This window comes from Benincasa hispida, chromosome 4 (genome assembly GCF_027475165.1).
Source record: "Benincasa hispida cultivar pf3 chromosome 4, pf3_genome.v1.1, whole genome shotgun sequence".
Classification (NCBI taxonomy): domain Eukaryota; kingdom Viridiplantae; phylum Streptophyta; class Magnoliopsida; order Cucurbitales; family Cucurbitaceae; genus Benincasa; species Benincasa hispida.
Window position 1 is genome coordinate 11,349,527 of NC_143481.1, and position 14,996 is coordinate 11,364,522.

Below are 14,996 nucleotides of genomic sequence, written 5' to 3' on the forward strand. Positions count from 1 at the left end.
AACAATATGCATATTGAATAAAATACTCAATAATACTTTTATTGATAAATAGAATATGTTAACAATATTTACGAACTGCGAGTTTAGGACATTCCTAACAGCCACACCCTCTCTTGGCCAAGAGAGTCTTGGTCAAAGTTGGAATATGACTTATTGTTCATTAGAAAAATCAGTGATACTTAGATGTAACTACATGGGAAAAATGGTAATTTGGCCCAACTGTACTTATGGGTTATCGCACTATTGATTGGTTATATCCAATGGACACAGAAATATATTTGTAGTACAAAGAGTGCAGGATCTTTAGTGGAATGACCAGCAGTTAATGGATGTTGGTAATTTAATTAAAGAGTTTAATTAATTATTCAAGTACCCTTGGAGCTTTAATCTATAGGTCTATGAGATTCCATCTTAGTTCAACGGGGATTTAATTGAGAATTAATTTTTTAGATTAATTTGAATTGTTCAAATTGATTGAGGGAATTAATTATATATGATATAATTAATTAAATTGATTATATATGAGAATATAATGTATTTGATACATTATAATATAAGGAAATATGAGAGGAGTTTGAATATGATTCAAATACTAATTATATTAATGAGATTTATATAATTAAATTTAATATAAATATGATTTATATTAAATATCATAAATAGTTGAGAGAAATTAAATATTTGAAAATGATTCGAATTTTAATTGTATAGATGAGATTCATATAATTGAATTTAATATAAATATGATTTATATTAAATGTCATGCATTGTTGAGAGAAAATAAAACTATAGGTTATATTGTATTTTATATAATATAAAACTATATTTGATATAACGTATAGTATATATATATAACAAGGTAGTTAAATTATATTTTAATTTAATTTAATTAAAGGGAGGGAGTTACAACTCATCTCCCCTTAATTTCTCTGAACATTACATGCAGTGGTATGTAAGGTTTTTTGGAACACTCTCCATCTCATTCTTGTGGATAATAAAGAAATGTTCTCTGAAAAAATCTTTCACATTCCTCTTTTCCCTGTTCCAAGAATTCAAGCAGAACCCACAACTCTTGCTCTAATTCTTAATCCCTAAAGAAAATACTAGAGCCTAGAGGGTTCTCAAGTGGTGGTGTCTAATTGAGAATTTTGAATTGGAAACCAAAGAGATCGTGATCAAGAGGGAATATGTGAAGAAAATTGACTTCAAAGGTATGTCGTTTTCTTCCATTTTTATTCTCAAAAAGCATGTTGTAATTTATGTTTGATAATGCATAACTGTTTTGTTTCTGTATTTTAAAGTTCTGTAAAAAAATTAGAATTGAGAACGATTCCCGCTTCCGCACAGGGACCTTCATCCGTTACCCTTCAATAACCTGTTTGAGATCTAGCTTTGTGTGAATCAAATAAATATCCAGAATTTGCATAACCAACAAGATCAAAATTCGATTTATTTGAATAAAAAAAATCCATATCAATCGTTCCTCGGAGATAACAGAGTATATGCTTAATTCCATTCTAATGTCTTTTAGTTGAACTATATCTTGTTAATAAATTTACTGAAAATGCAATATCTAGTCTTGTATTATTAGCAAGATACATAAGTGTACCAATTGTACTAAGATATGGTACTTAAGGACCAAGAAATTCTTCATTATCATCTCGAGGTCAAAATATATCTTTCCTCACATCATACATCTAATGAACGAACTTCCATTTAGAATGTTCAATGGATGTGCTTTGTTCATATAAAATATTTTCAAAACTTTTCCTATATAAGTTAACTGATCAACAAATGAATCTGCTAAATGCTCAATTGGCAAGTCAAAGGCAAAATTTTGTTTTTTCGAGATCTTTCAATCTTAAATTCTTTCTTAAAATATTCTATTGCTTTTGAAAGTTTTTCAGGAGTTCCAATTATATTTAAGTCGTCAACATTATAGTTATAATAGCAAATCCTAACTGTGATTTTTATAAAAACACATAGACATATTGGATTGTTTTGATATTCTTCTTTCAACAAATATCCGCGATTGTACCACAATTGTCCTGATTGTTTCAATCCATATAGCGATCTTTGTAACTTTATTGAATACAATTCCCATAATTTAGTTTATATATTTTAAGTACCTTAAATCCTTCTGGGATTCTCATATAAATATCATTATCAAAATATCCATATAAATATGATATGACTACATCCACAAGATGCATGTCCATACTTTCATACACAGTCAAGCCAATTAAATATCTTAATGTAATTACATTCACCACTAGAGAATACGTCTCCTCATAACCAATACAAGGTCTTTGTGAAAAACCTTGTGCAACTAGTCTTGCTTTATATCTTGTGACCATATTATTATCATTTCTTTTTTTTAAAAAAAAAATACCCATTTGTATCTCACAAGTTTGACACCTTCAGGTGTTCGGACTACTGGTCCAAAAACCTGGCATTTTGAAGATGAGTTTAATTTTGCCTGGATTGCTTCTTTCCACTGAAGTCAATCCCTTCAACAGATTTGGTTCAAAATCCTCATTTTTTAAATATAATATCAAGAGCAACATTATACGCAAAAATGTTGTTGATAACCACATGAGTTCGGTTCCATCTTTTTCATGTCGTGACATAGTTTATTGAAATTTCATTATGATCTTTAGGTATTTCACCTTCCTCACTTGTCATGTCAAGGATTTCTTTATGGGTATTTAAATCCTCATCCAAGTCTTCTTGACTGCTAATTATTTTTCTTTTTCGAGGATTATTATCTTTGGAACCCACTAATCTACCACGCTTATTCTAGACTCATTAGTGACAACTTGTTGTGTTGGATATCAATTTTCAATGGAACATTTGTAACTGGTATAAGTGATTTAGTTACTTCTTTTGCATCTATAAATGCATCTAGTAGCTAATTTGCTATATTTTACAAATGAATTATCTTATAAATTTCAAATTCACATTGATCTATATGGGGATCTAAATGAGACAATATCGATGCATTTCATGTAATTTATTTTTCCAACTTTTTAATTTCACCCCTAATGTTGGAATATTTGTCTCATTAAAATGACAATCAGCAAATCGTGCAGTAAATACATCACCCGTCAGAGATTCAAGATATTTGATAATTGATGGGGAATCATATCCAATATATATTCCTAATCTCCTTTGAGGACTCATCTTAGTACGCTTAATGCGAACAAGTGACGTTGTATGCAAAATAGCATGTCCCCATACAAATGTTGGAAGCTTAGCTCTCATAGTCAATGGTCTAGCAATTAACCGCAAACTTTTTATGAATAATTCTGCTAAACCATTTTGTGTATGAACGTGAGCTACATAATTTTCAACACTTATCCCAATTGACATACAATAATTATCAAAAGTTTGGGATGTAAATTCACCATCATTATCACGCCGAGTAGTCTTATTGTATAATCAGGAAATTGTGCTCTTAATTTAATTATTTGAGCAAGTAATCTTGCAAATGCAAGATTTCGACTTGATAATAAACACACATGTGACCATCTGTTGGATGCGTCTATTAATACCATAAAATATTTAAATGGTCCACTTGGTGGATTAATAAGTTCACATATATTATCATGAATTGTTTATAAAAATGGTCCACTTGGTGATGGTCTAATTATCAATTTTCCTTTAAAGCAAGTATCACATGATAATTCATTAGATTGAAGAATCTTCTGGCTCTTCAATGGATGTCCATTTGAATTCTCAATAATTCTCCTCATCATTATAGATCCTGAATGACCCAATCGATCGTGCCAAATTATAAATATGTCTGGATTCATGAACTTCGGGTTCATTTTTGCATATGTTTCAATTACTCGTATATGAGTATAATATAATTCAGAAGATGAAATAGGCAACCCTTCCAGTATACGTTTTTCATTTAGGACAGTAGATATGATATATAAATATTCCACATTATTCTTACTATTAGTCTTAGTATGATAACCATTGCAACGTATATTTTTAAAACTAAGTAGATTTCTCTTTGATTGACTAGCGAATAGCATTGTCAATCGTAAATTTTGTCCCTCTTGGCTAAATAATATTTGCTTTTCCAAGGCCTTCAATCAGATTTGCGGAACCTGATACCATATTGACTTTTGCTTCCAGCATTTTCAGTTTGGAAAGTTATTTTCTACTTGTAAGTATTGTATGTGTAGTTACACTGTCTGCCAGACATAGATTTTCTTTACTCATTTTTTAGTTACCCAACATATGAAAATGATCCAGGTTTCTTCATTAAAAAAATAATTACAATAAGAAAAGCAACATTTGAAATATACAAAAGTTAATGTTTATTAAGAGAAGAAAAAAAAATTAAAATCTAGATATTTTCAAAGTCAAATGAAACACTTGATGTTCCATCAATTTTGTCGATTTTCTCTTCAAGAACTTTAAATAAGTCTGCCACATCCAAATTTGTCATATGGGATGGGTTAAATATGTCACTATCCTGGTATACAAAATTTGCTTCCACATTTTTCTCTTTTTTCTTGCTTGATAGAGATCAACTAAGTGTTTTCATGTATGACAGATACATGACCAATGCCTAGTCATTCCACATCGAAAGCATTTATTTTCAACATCTTTTGAACTCTTATCTTGTAGGGTTTTTCCTTTGTGATCATTACTTTGTGTAGTTCTTTTGAAATTTCAATGATTAGAACAACTACGGTCATGACCTCGACTACGATTATTATTAAAATTCACAGCATTCACTTCAGGGAATGGTGTCGTTCTGGTTGGTCGAGATTCATGATTTTTCATCAATAATTCGTTATTTTGTTCCGCCACAAGAAGACATGAAATTAATATTTTAAAATTTTTCTCTCGATATTGTTGCTGCATGAGCATATTCAAGACATAAAATGTAGAAAATGTCTTTCTTTTAACATATCAACATCAGTAATTTTCTCTCCACATAATAACAATTTTGAATTGATTTTAAATAACGTGGAGTTGTGATCATTTATTGATTTGAAATCCTGTAGCTTCAAGTGTTGTAATCACTTATTGATTTGAAATCCTATAATCTCAAGTTCATCCACTCATAACGAACTTTAGGAAGAATAATTTTTTTTTTATGATTATATCTCTCAAATTTTTTCAAGATACAGGGATCTTTTATTATAAGATACTCCCTTTTCAATTCCCGTGGAGATGATGACAGAAAAAAATCATAACTTTTGCTTTATCTGACTGAATGTTGTATTTTCTTCTTTAATAGTCTCTCCAAGATTCATAGCATCCAGTACTCATGACAAATAATTGTTGTCGTTAATATCATGGGTGACAAATTTTAATTTTGTGAGGTTTGTCATAACAACAGTATTATAAAATATTGTATTTATGTTAGAAATTTAATAGATATTAAATATGTAAAATAACATTAAATTTATTAATTATAATGAAGAGGAAAAAATTGGCATACCTTTAGGACTTACCTTTAACAGAAAAAAATGACAGGGCTTCGTGTTGATAACATTTTGAGAATTTGAGGAGCACAATAGAAAGATGGATATCAATAAAGTATAATATTAAAATAAATAAATATAATACAAATATATAGAATAAATAAATATTAAAATAAATTAAACATGATATATGTAAATATATAAAATAAAATAAATAACAAAAGTAACTAAAATAACAAATTATGGATTTCTCCGCTTTCTACAATTTTTTAGGAATTTGCCCAATATATATCTTTCAAAAGCATCTAATTTGGCAATAAGTGGTGGATTATATGGACAAATTGGCACATAACATATAGTCAATAGACACTAAGCATCTAATGGGCATCTATTTTAATGTTTATAATAATTGTTTAGATTGTTAATGTTATATTTCTAGATTAACAAAATCAAAATAATGAAATGAAATATTTAAAACAAATCCCTACAAAAATGGAGTATTTGAAACAAAATTTAATTAACTAAAATAGCGGAATCAAATAAAACAAAATTAGGTTAAATAAATCAAATATAAAATATGATCACGTAAATAAATAAATTATATATATATATATATATATATATATATATAAGGCACTTAAAGTGAAAACTAAAAATACACTATTTCTCCATAATTGAATTTGGAAAAAGTTGTTTTTCTTCAAAAGTGAAAACTAGAAGAAAATACACTGTGTTCTCGATAATTGAATTTAGAAAATACAATGGGGACTTTTGTACTCGCAGGCCGGGCCCATTAAGAAGTAACAAGATGGGCTAAATTTGAAATTGAGCCCACTCCCCTCTTCCAAAATCAATGGCGGCCTTTACGAAGGTTGCCAGCATGAACAACAACAAGGTGCTTCCCAAATCACATTATTTTGTGTTTCACTTCAAGCTCTGGCAACAATCCTCTAATACTAATTAAGATTGACAACTTGAATGGTGGGGAGCTTTCTAAGGTGATTGATATTCTCAAACTATCTCTTTTATTATTGAACTTTAACCCCTTTATACACAAAATTAATACCTTCAAATATATGCATGTGTTTTCCCTCGTCATCGATAAAATTGTTTCTCCCTTGGTCAATAAAATTTATATATTGCAAAGTTTTGTTTTCGACCATTGAATAACATTTCATGTGAAGGAGAAAAAAAAACACGAAGTCATGTAAAATGTCATGAGATCCTAGGCAACAAATTAATGATACAAAGTCCTCTATACTATTGACTTAATGCTCCTTATTTATTTTTAAAAAGACTTAATGATCCTCATCAAACTTAAGTAGCAAGTTGTGAATTTGGAATATTACATTATCTTCTGACGTGAACAAAATCAAGACCACATAATTTTAAGTTATGTTCACACCATATATGTTTCTTTTTCACGTTTGGGAAATTAGCCATTCAAATTCTTTGCTGGAAGAAAGATTTTGCCAACCTTTTATTAATAAATTTTAGGATAAATATTAGTTTATATCCTAAACTTTGAACGTTGTATTGATTTAAACTCTTAACTTTCGTAAGTATATCTATCTATACCCTCATCTAGACTTCGCCGATCAATATCATACGAAACTTATTATGTGAGTCAATTAAACTAAAAAAAAATTACAAGCTAATTTATTTAGACATTTTATTATGATTATCTTTAAAAAAATCATCTAAGAATTGATTATTAAGCATGTATAGACTTCTTCAAGTGTCATTTAAAAAAAAAAATAGACGATTAGACTAAATGTATGAACTATTCTTAAGAGAAAATTTGATTAAGAGTCTAAATTGATTTATTCATGAAAATTGATCAATTTACTTAATATTATAATAAGTTCACACGAGGTGTCCCAAATGGAGAGTGATTAAAGGTGCAAATTGAGATACTTTTTATACAATTATTAGTTCACAGTTCGGGAGATTTAAATTTCTTAACATGTTAGATGGAGTTATTTATCTTGTATTGTAGTTGAATCCTTTATGATTCATTATCATAGAGAGAGAAAATATCCACTGCAATTTTCAATACTATTGTTGCCTAAACCAATCAAAACCATACACGTTTGTTGTAAGAAAAATAATTACCATCTTATTAATTAGAGTTGTACACATGGGTTGGGTTTGGTTGAGTTAGGTTGGAGGTATTTTTTGGACCAATCCAAAAATTCGAATTAGTTTAATTAGCAACCGAAATGACCCAAATAAAGTTTCCAACTCAACTCCTAAAATTCATGTTGAGTTGGGTTGGGTTGTCAAGTTATAACTTTTTTTTAATGAAAAATATGTAAATTTATATACAACACATGATTAATAACTAATATCTCATCAAATTAAAATGTTAAATACCAAATATCTATGATATTTATTGTAAAATTTAAACAAAAACAAATATCATAACAATTTTAAAAATATATATATTAAAAATTCACAAATTAACCAATACAAAGTAATCAAATATTAAACAAAGAGAAATATATATATATATATATATTTAACTCGGGTTGGATTAGATCAACCCAAATTTTCTTTTTAGCCAATCCACAACTCAACCCAACCCAATAAAAAAAAAAAAGAAAAAAAAAATCAACTCAACCCAATCCAAGAACAAAACTAACTCCCTAACTTTCACATTTTGGGTTGAGAAGTCCGGCCTATTTGAGTTGTCAGATTATTTGAACAGCTCTATTACTAATAGGTGGAGTTTTTTTTTAAAAAAAAAATCTTAAAAATAGTTGATGACTAGTTAATATATATAGTCACAACCAAAAGATTGGATGTTCGACACACATTTTGAAAGTAACCTTAATAATAAGAGGAGCTTCAATTCTTCTAACTTCCTAATATAATTTGTTTCTATATTATTTTATCCATGAATTTTGAGTCTAGTTTTCATTTGGTCCATAAAAATTAAAATGTTATACTCTTATTTCTAAGTTTCAAGTTTAATCTAAATTTAATCTTTAAATTTTAAAATATTACATTTTGAAAGCTATAGATCAAATAAAAACTAAACTCAAAACCTAGATATCAAATGAGTATTTTCTTCAAAATATTTTTGTTTCGAAGCTCTAGAATTAGAGGATTCAACTTTTAAAATTTTGATGAAGGTTGAATTATGTCCGTGTTAGTAAATGAAATCTTGGAAGATCTTATAAATTCAACACCTATTATATCAGTCAAATTTATTTTTTCCAGCAGCAACCCAATGCATTTAATATTAAAACCTACTATTCTTTTTGTTTTTTTTTTTAGAGTAGATAATAAATAAAAGGTTGGCAATTCAATAGATTCATTTCTCAATAAAACAATTAATAATTGCAAAAAAAGAAGAAAAAGAAAAATGTTGTAATTGAAGAAAATTGGATTTGAGAATGGTTCGCGAGCCAAGAGCCAAGGGGGAAGTCCAAATCCCAATAATGTCCCACATGGTGGCTGGGTTGGGTTGCAGCTCAAGGGCTTTTATGGGAACTCCAATTATATCATTTAACTCAATGCGTGCGAATATTCGATTATCGAGTCTTTTATTTTAATACTATCAATTATTTATTTACAATTAAATTTAATAAATTAATACTCACCGTATCATTATCCTATCTAATTTTTATTATTCCTCCCCTTACCATGTGACCTTCCCAAATCCAATCTCTCCTACTTCCATGAAAATTCTTTCTTTTTTTTTTTTTTTTTTCCTTCTTTTTCAAAACGGTGTTTCGTATTAAATTCTTTAGGGCTGATGTGGTCACGTTTTCTTGTTTAAATTTGTTTACGATATGATATTTTTAGAAACTCTCGTATTGTGAGAATAAAATAAAATTAAAGTTTTGTATCTTAGAGATTATTTTCTCATCATCATAATTGTTATGTTTTCCTTTTTGTTACTAAGTCCATAATTATAGATGTGAGAGATTCAACATTTGACAAAAATGAGAGTATATATTAATTATTATGGTGCGTTAAACTAATTTTGACTGGTATGAGGTTTAAACTATAAAAGTTAATATAATTCAAATGAATTTTGGAAGTTGCTAAATTATTATTTTTTAAATGTACTTTGACATTTATATTTGGTTTTTGAGTCCATATTGAAAATCAATACTTAACAAAAATGAAATTGGTCCTTTCCCAAAATCAAATAATTATTTTCCAATAATGAAATTAAAACTTCGTTAATTTAGGAATGAGAAAAAATCAATTTTATCTATAAACTTGTCCTGTTGTATTAATTTGAACCATAAACTTTTAATTTTGACAATTTTAACCCTAAATTCAAACAAGTGTTACAATTTTAACCTTAAATTCAAACAAATGTTACAATTTTAATTTTAAATTTTATAAAATATTGCAGTTTTAATCATATAATAAATTATCGCTCTAAATATCGTTTCTTTATACATTTAATGAATTATAGAGCATTATACAATATGAAATTGACAATATCTTTAGATAAAAGTACATCATAGCTTTGAAATTTATGAATTTTGGGAATGTTATTTGGTATTTAATTGGGGTATTTGTCCCACTTTATTTTTATTCAAAATTTTATTTCATTGGAATTATTGAATCCCCGTAAAATTTAAAAAAAAAAATAGTAAGTTAATTAGCTAAAATATAATGGGAACTTAAAATTGCAACATTATGTAATTTTAGGGTCAAATTTCATGAAATTAAAAGCTTAAGATAAAAATTGGTAGAAGTAACAAATTTAAGGTCAAAATTGATGGAAACAATACTCACATGCAATTTAAACGTGCACATCTACACAACAACAGCAAACAAAAAAAATATATTTTTTAATAATTATTTTTAAAAAAAAATTAACTGCGTTTAATTGGTTGTCTTAAGGGCGGCATAATAAATGGGTGCTAAGTCTACCTCACCCAAAATTTTTCCAATGAATGGAAACGTATTTAAGATAAAAGTACTGAGGTGAGGAATGAATTCGTCCCAACAAAAATCACAGGAAGGCAAATATCAAGATTGACCTTGAAAGTGGTTGAGGGCGCACTATTGAAGCAGGACAGAAAAGTAATTTAGTCGTTGGTTTAAATTTTCATTATCCACGAAGGAATATTTGGGTGTTTTATTTAAGGATTTAATTAAGCTTATTTCCGTCAAACTTGCAATTATCAAGAAAAACATAAATTGCGTAACAAAACAAATAGATAAGGAAAAAAATAAATATAGGTTTCTTCGTTAAAAGAGCTCCGTTTATGGGACTGTGGATTATCGAAAGTCGAGGCCATGCTTTAATTGTTTGTTACCAAAATTGAATTGAACAATTCCATCATCTTAATTATACTCTGATTAATAAATGAAAGAATAGATTAAGGAATTAATTAGAGTATTTTTAAATGTTTAATGAATACCAATGCAGCCCTAATCAATGAAAGTGTACTTAAACCAAAAAGTTTTTTGTGGTAGAAAGAGAGACAGAGAGGAGATGGAGATTAGCTGTAGATGCCACAAATTATTCGTACAAAAATGTTGTACGAAAAAGAAAATGTGTTTAAACAGTTTGATTTAATTGTAGTCCTTTCTTAATTTCAAAAGCATCTGCCAAATTATTTCATTTGCAACCGGAGCTTTTGTAGTGTGGAATCAATATTTTGACCGAAATGTCAATATCTATGAAAATATCAATAAAATATTATATGTCCACTTATTTTTAAAAAATTAATAAATAAATATATTGTCTACATTCTATTGTTTTATTTTTCTTCTTCGTATTTTTTATTTTGTCAATATCAAAGTTAGAAAATTATGAAAAATATTGATGAAAATATCCGACATTTCAACGAAAATTTAATTTCATATATTTTTTTAAGTATGGTATGGTTGTAGCCTATTATAATTTAATAAGTTAAGGCAGTGTTGTATATGTTCTCTTTTTAAAAAAAAAATAAATAAATAAATAAAATTAGAAATGGGAGAAAAGATAAAAACTCTGTAAAAAGTGGGTTCAATAATTCAAAATGTGTACTACTATAGATCTTCAATTGGAGGTGGAGAGAATAGTTAATAACCAATGGGTCAACAAGCAATGTGAACTAGATAATGGGTAACTTGAAAACTTTGTAGATCAACAAACCCATAAATAATCATTTAAGTCATATTTGATATTTATTAACGTCTCGTTTGGTAAATTTTGGTTTTTTATTTTTAGTTTTTGAAAATTATGTTTATAAACACTTGTCTCTAAATTTCTTACTTTGTTGTCTATTTTTTATTAACATTTTTAAACCAAGTTAAATTTTAAAAACTAAGGTCTGTTTGGCAATGATTTTGTTTTTTGTTTTTCAAAAGTTAAACTTTACTTCCTCTCAATTTCTTATAATAATTTGCATTAAGTAGAAGAGTTTAATTCTTAGCCAAATTTCAAAAATAAAAACAAACTTTTAAAAAATAATTTTTTAGTTTTCAAAACTTACCTTAGTTTTTTAAGAACATTGGTAAAACATACAAAAAGTATAGAGGTAGAAGAGGTGTTTATACAATAAATTTTCAAACGGAACCTAAAAATATAGTTTTTAAGAACTTGTTATATTTTTAGTATTTGTCTAATAATTCAACTCTTTATTTAAAAAATATGCAACCCATAAAAAATAAAGATGAAATAAGTTTAGTTTTAAAAGACTACAAACTAAAAATCAAATGGTTATTTAACGAGACCTCCAATTTTTTTTTAATTAAGCTTATAAACAAATATTATTTCCACCTATGTAATTTATTTGTTCTTCCATATACTTTTTAAGAGTATTTTTAAAAATCAATTCAAGTTTTAAAAGATTTATTTTTTAAAAATAAAAATAGCTTATAACTCAAGTGTTTAGTTAGAAAATATGAAAGCCGTGATAAAAAAAGTTGTAAGAAAACAATAATAATTTCTAAAAGACCAAATAGTTATCCAATAGAACCTTGACTTTTTGTTTTCTAAATATTTTCAAAGTTCTGAAAAAATATTTTGAAAAAATAGTTTTTAAAATGTTGTTTGTGGAATTTAAAATTTGACTAAGAATTAAAATATTTACTTGAAATAATATGAAAACCATCATAGCAAATTGTGAGAAACTAAACACAAATTTCAAAACAAAAAATAAAAGGATCAAATAGTTATCAAATGAGACATACACCATACATTTACATAGCTAACTCTACATTTCCCCGTCTAATAGTTATCAGATAGTTTCTAGAGTTATTCCCTTAAAGTTTAAGATTCAAACTTTTGTCCTCCACTTTTTTTTTATATATATATATATATATATATATATATAATTGAAGGTTTGAAAATTTGAATCCCGTATTTCTTAATCATTAATCATGTTATAGACATCATTTGAGTCATGTTCGCGTTTGTACTTATATGATCCAAATTTGTGTTACTAAAAAACATTTTGTAAAGTATTCCAAGTACAAAAAAGACTATAGTTAATTTAGCTTTCACATGCCTTGGTTAAAGAAAAAGGAAAAAAAGGTTAATGTAACGTTGTAGAAGAGTTTACCACATAAAATGGTTGTTACGCGTAATTATTAATTAGGAATGTTTGGACTCTACGTTTTTTTACACCAAGTATATATGATGTATGTACAGTATATATATATATATAATACGAGGTGGAAGTTTGTATCCACACTCTTCTCATTTTAAGATATATTTATTGGATTCGTTTAAATCTATACTACTTTGATTCACTTCATTTTGAAAAGGAAAAAAAATTGATTCAATTTCGTTTGTACATTTAAATATTATTGGTCTTCGTACGATTAGTGTTGGTTCAATTTAGAGGGACTAAACATTGTAATTCTTTTAAGAAAATATTTTTCGTACATAAATTTTAGATCTAGTATCAATTAAACTATTTGGTGAACTACATTGAACTCTAATTTAAAATTTAAAGGAACTCTAATTTAAAATTTAAAGGTTAAAATTATAATAAATTGATATATGTGAATCAAATGAAGACTAAATCCAAAATTTAGAAATAAAAATATATGTTCTCGAGAACGAGAATGTAAAATCACTAAAAGCAAAAGCGTGAAACACACTCTTCCTTAATGGAATAAGGAGCAGAATTTTTATGTTTAGATTACTAATTTATTCTTCTTTATATTAATGCCATAGATAATAATGTATATGTAGGCACCACACACTTTGGTAAAGAAAAAGAAAGAAATATCAATTTATACCCTTAAATTTCAATAGTTATATCAATTTAGACTCTAAATTAATAATGATATCAATTTACATCCTCTATTATGTTCTTTGAAAAATTTCGTATGAAATTATAATCATATCAATTAAACTCCTAAACTTTCATAAATGAATCAATTTAGACTCTTATACAAAAAATTCTTTGAAAATTATCCATGTATTTACTCTAATATCCTTTCATTTGTAAAATTGGTATTTGAAGAAGTCTACACACATTTTAGAATCAATGTACGGATGATTTTCAATCGTAATAAAATATCTAAATTGATTGACTTATAAAAATGTAAGAATTTAATTAATTTAAATTATAAGATTCGCACGATGATGAATTGGTTAAATAAAATTTAAAAGAGTGACTATAAATGGATACAATTATTGAAGATTTAGAGTTTAAGAAATGAAAATTGAGAATAGAGATGTATACGGGACGGGACAGGGAAGGGGAAACCTCCACCCCACTATTCTATTCCCCGACCCCCGAATTTTCTCACGGGATTCCTCGTGAGGATTTCACGGGGATCGGGTTCGCCGCAAAGAAAATTCCCCCCGCCATCATTTTTTCCAATATATATATTTTTAATTTCAATATATATTTTTAACAACTCCTTAAACATATCCAGTACAAGTTTCATTTAAATAAAATACTATCAATTTTGGTAATAAAAATAACAATACACATTCAATTTAAAAAGATATAATTAAAATGTTAAATTCTCATAATTTTTATAAATTAAAATTCAACAATTAGAACATCATATCTTAAATATTACAACATCTACAAAATTAAAGTAATAAAGTTTTAAATTTAAATAATTAAAACCTCCAAAATTATCCTAACAAAGTTTACAATATATATATATACAAAAGTTAGGGCGGAACCGGGCGAGATGGAGACACGGATGGGGTCGAGGTCGGGGTCGGGAAATAGGTTCTCCGTCCCTGATCTCGAAATATAAACGAAAAAAAGAAATTTTCTACTCACTATCCTAATATGTGTGTATTCGACGATTTCGCACCCATTCGAGATGGGTCTCCGCGAAATCACGACCCTATGGGGTTTTTTGGGATATCTCTAATTGAGAGGTGAGAGTGAAATGGGTAGGTAATAAGTATTTTTGGATTTGCATATTTATGGAGAGGGCAAATTCCAAAGAGATTAGAGGGGCAAAACGCATTGAGAAGCGAAAGGAAGACAACCCTAAAAATTAATATGTTGGACTTTGGAGGGTAGTGGTAAGTGGTAGCTAAGCTAAGCTATGGCCCTTCTTGGTTTCTGCGAAGGGACACCCTCTCCTACAAATCCAACG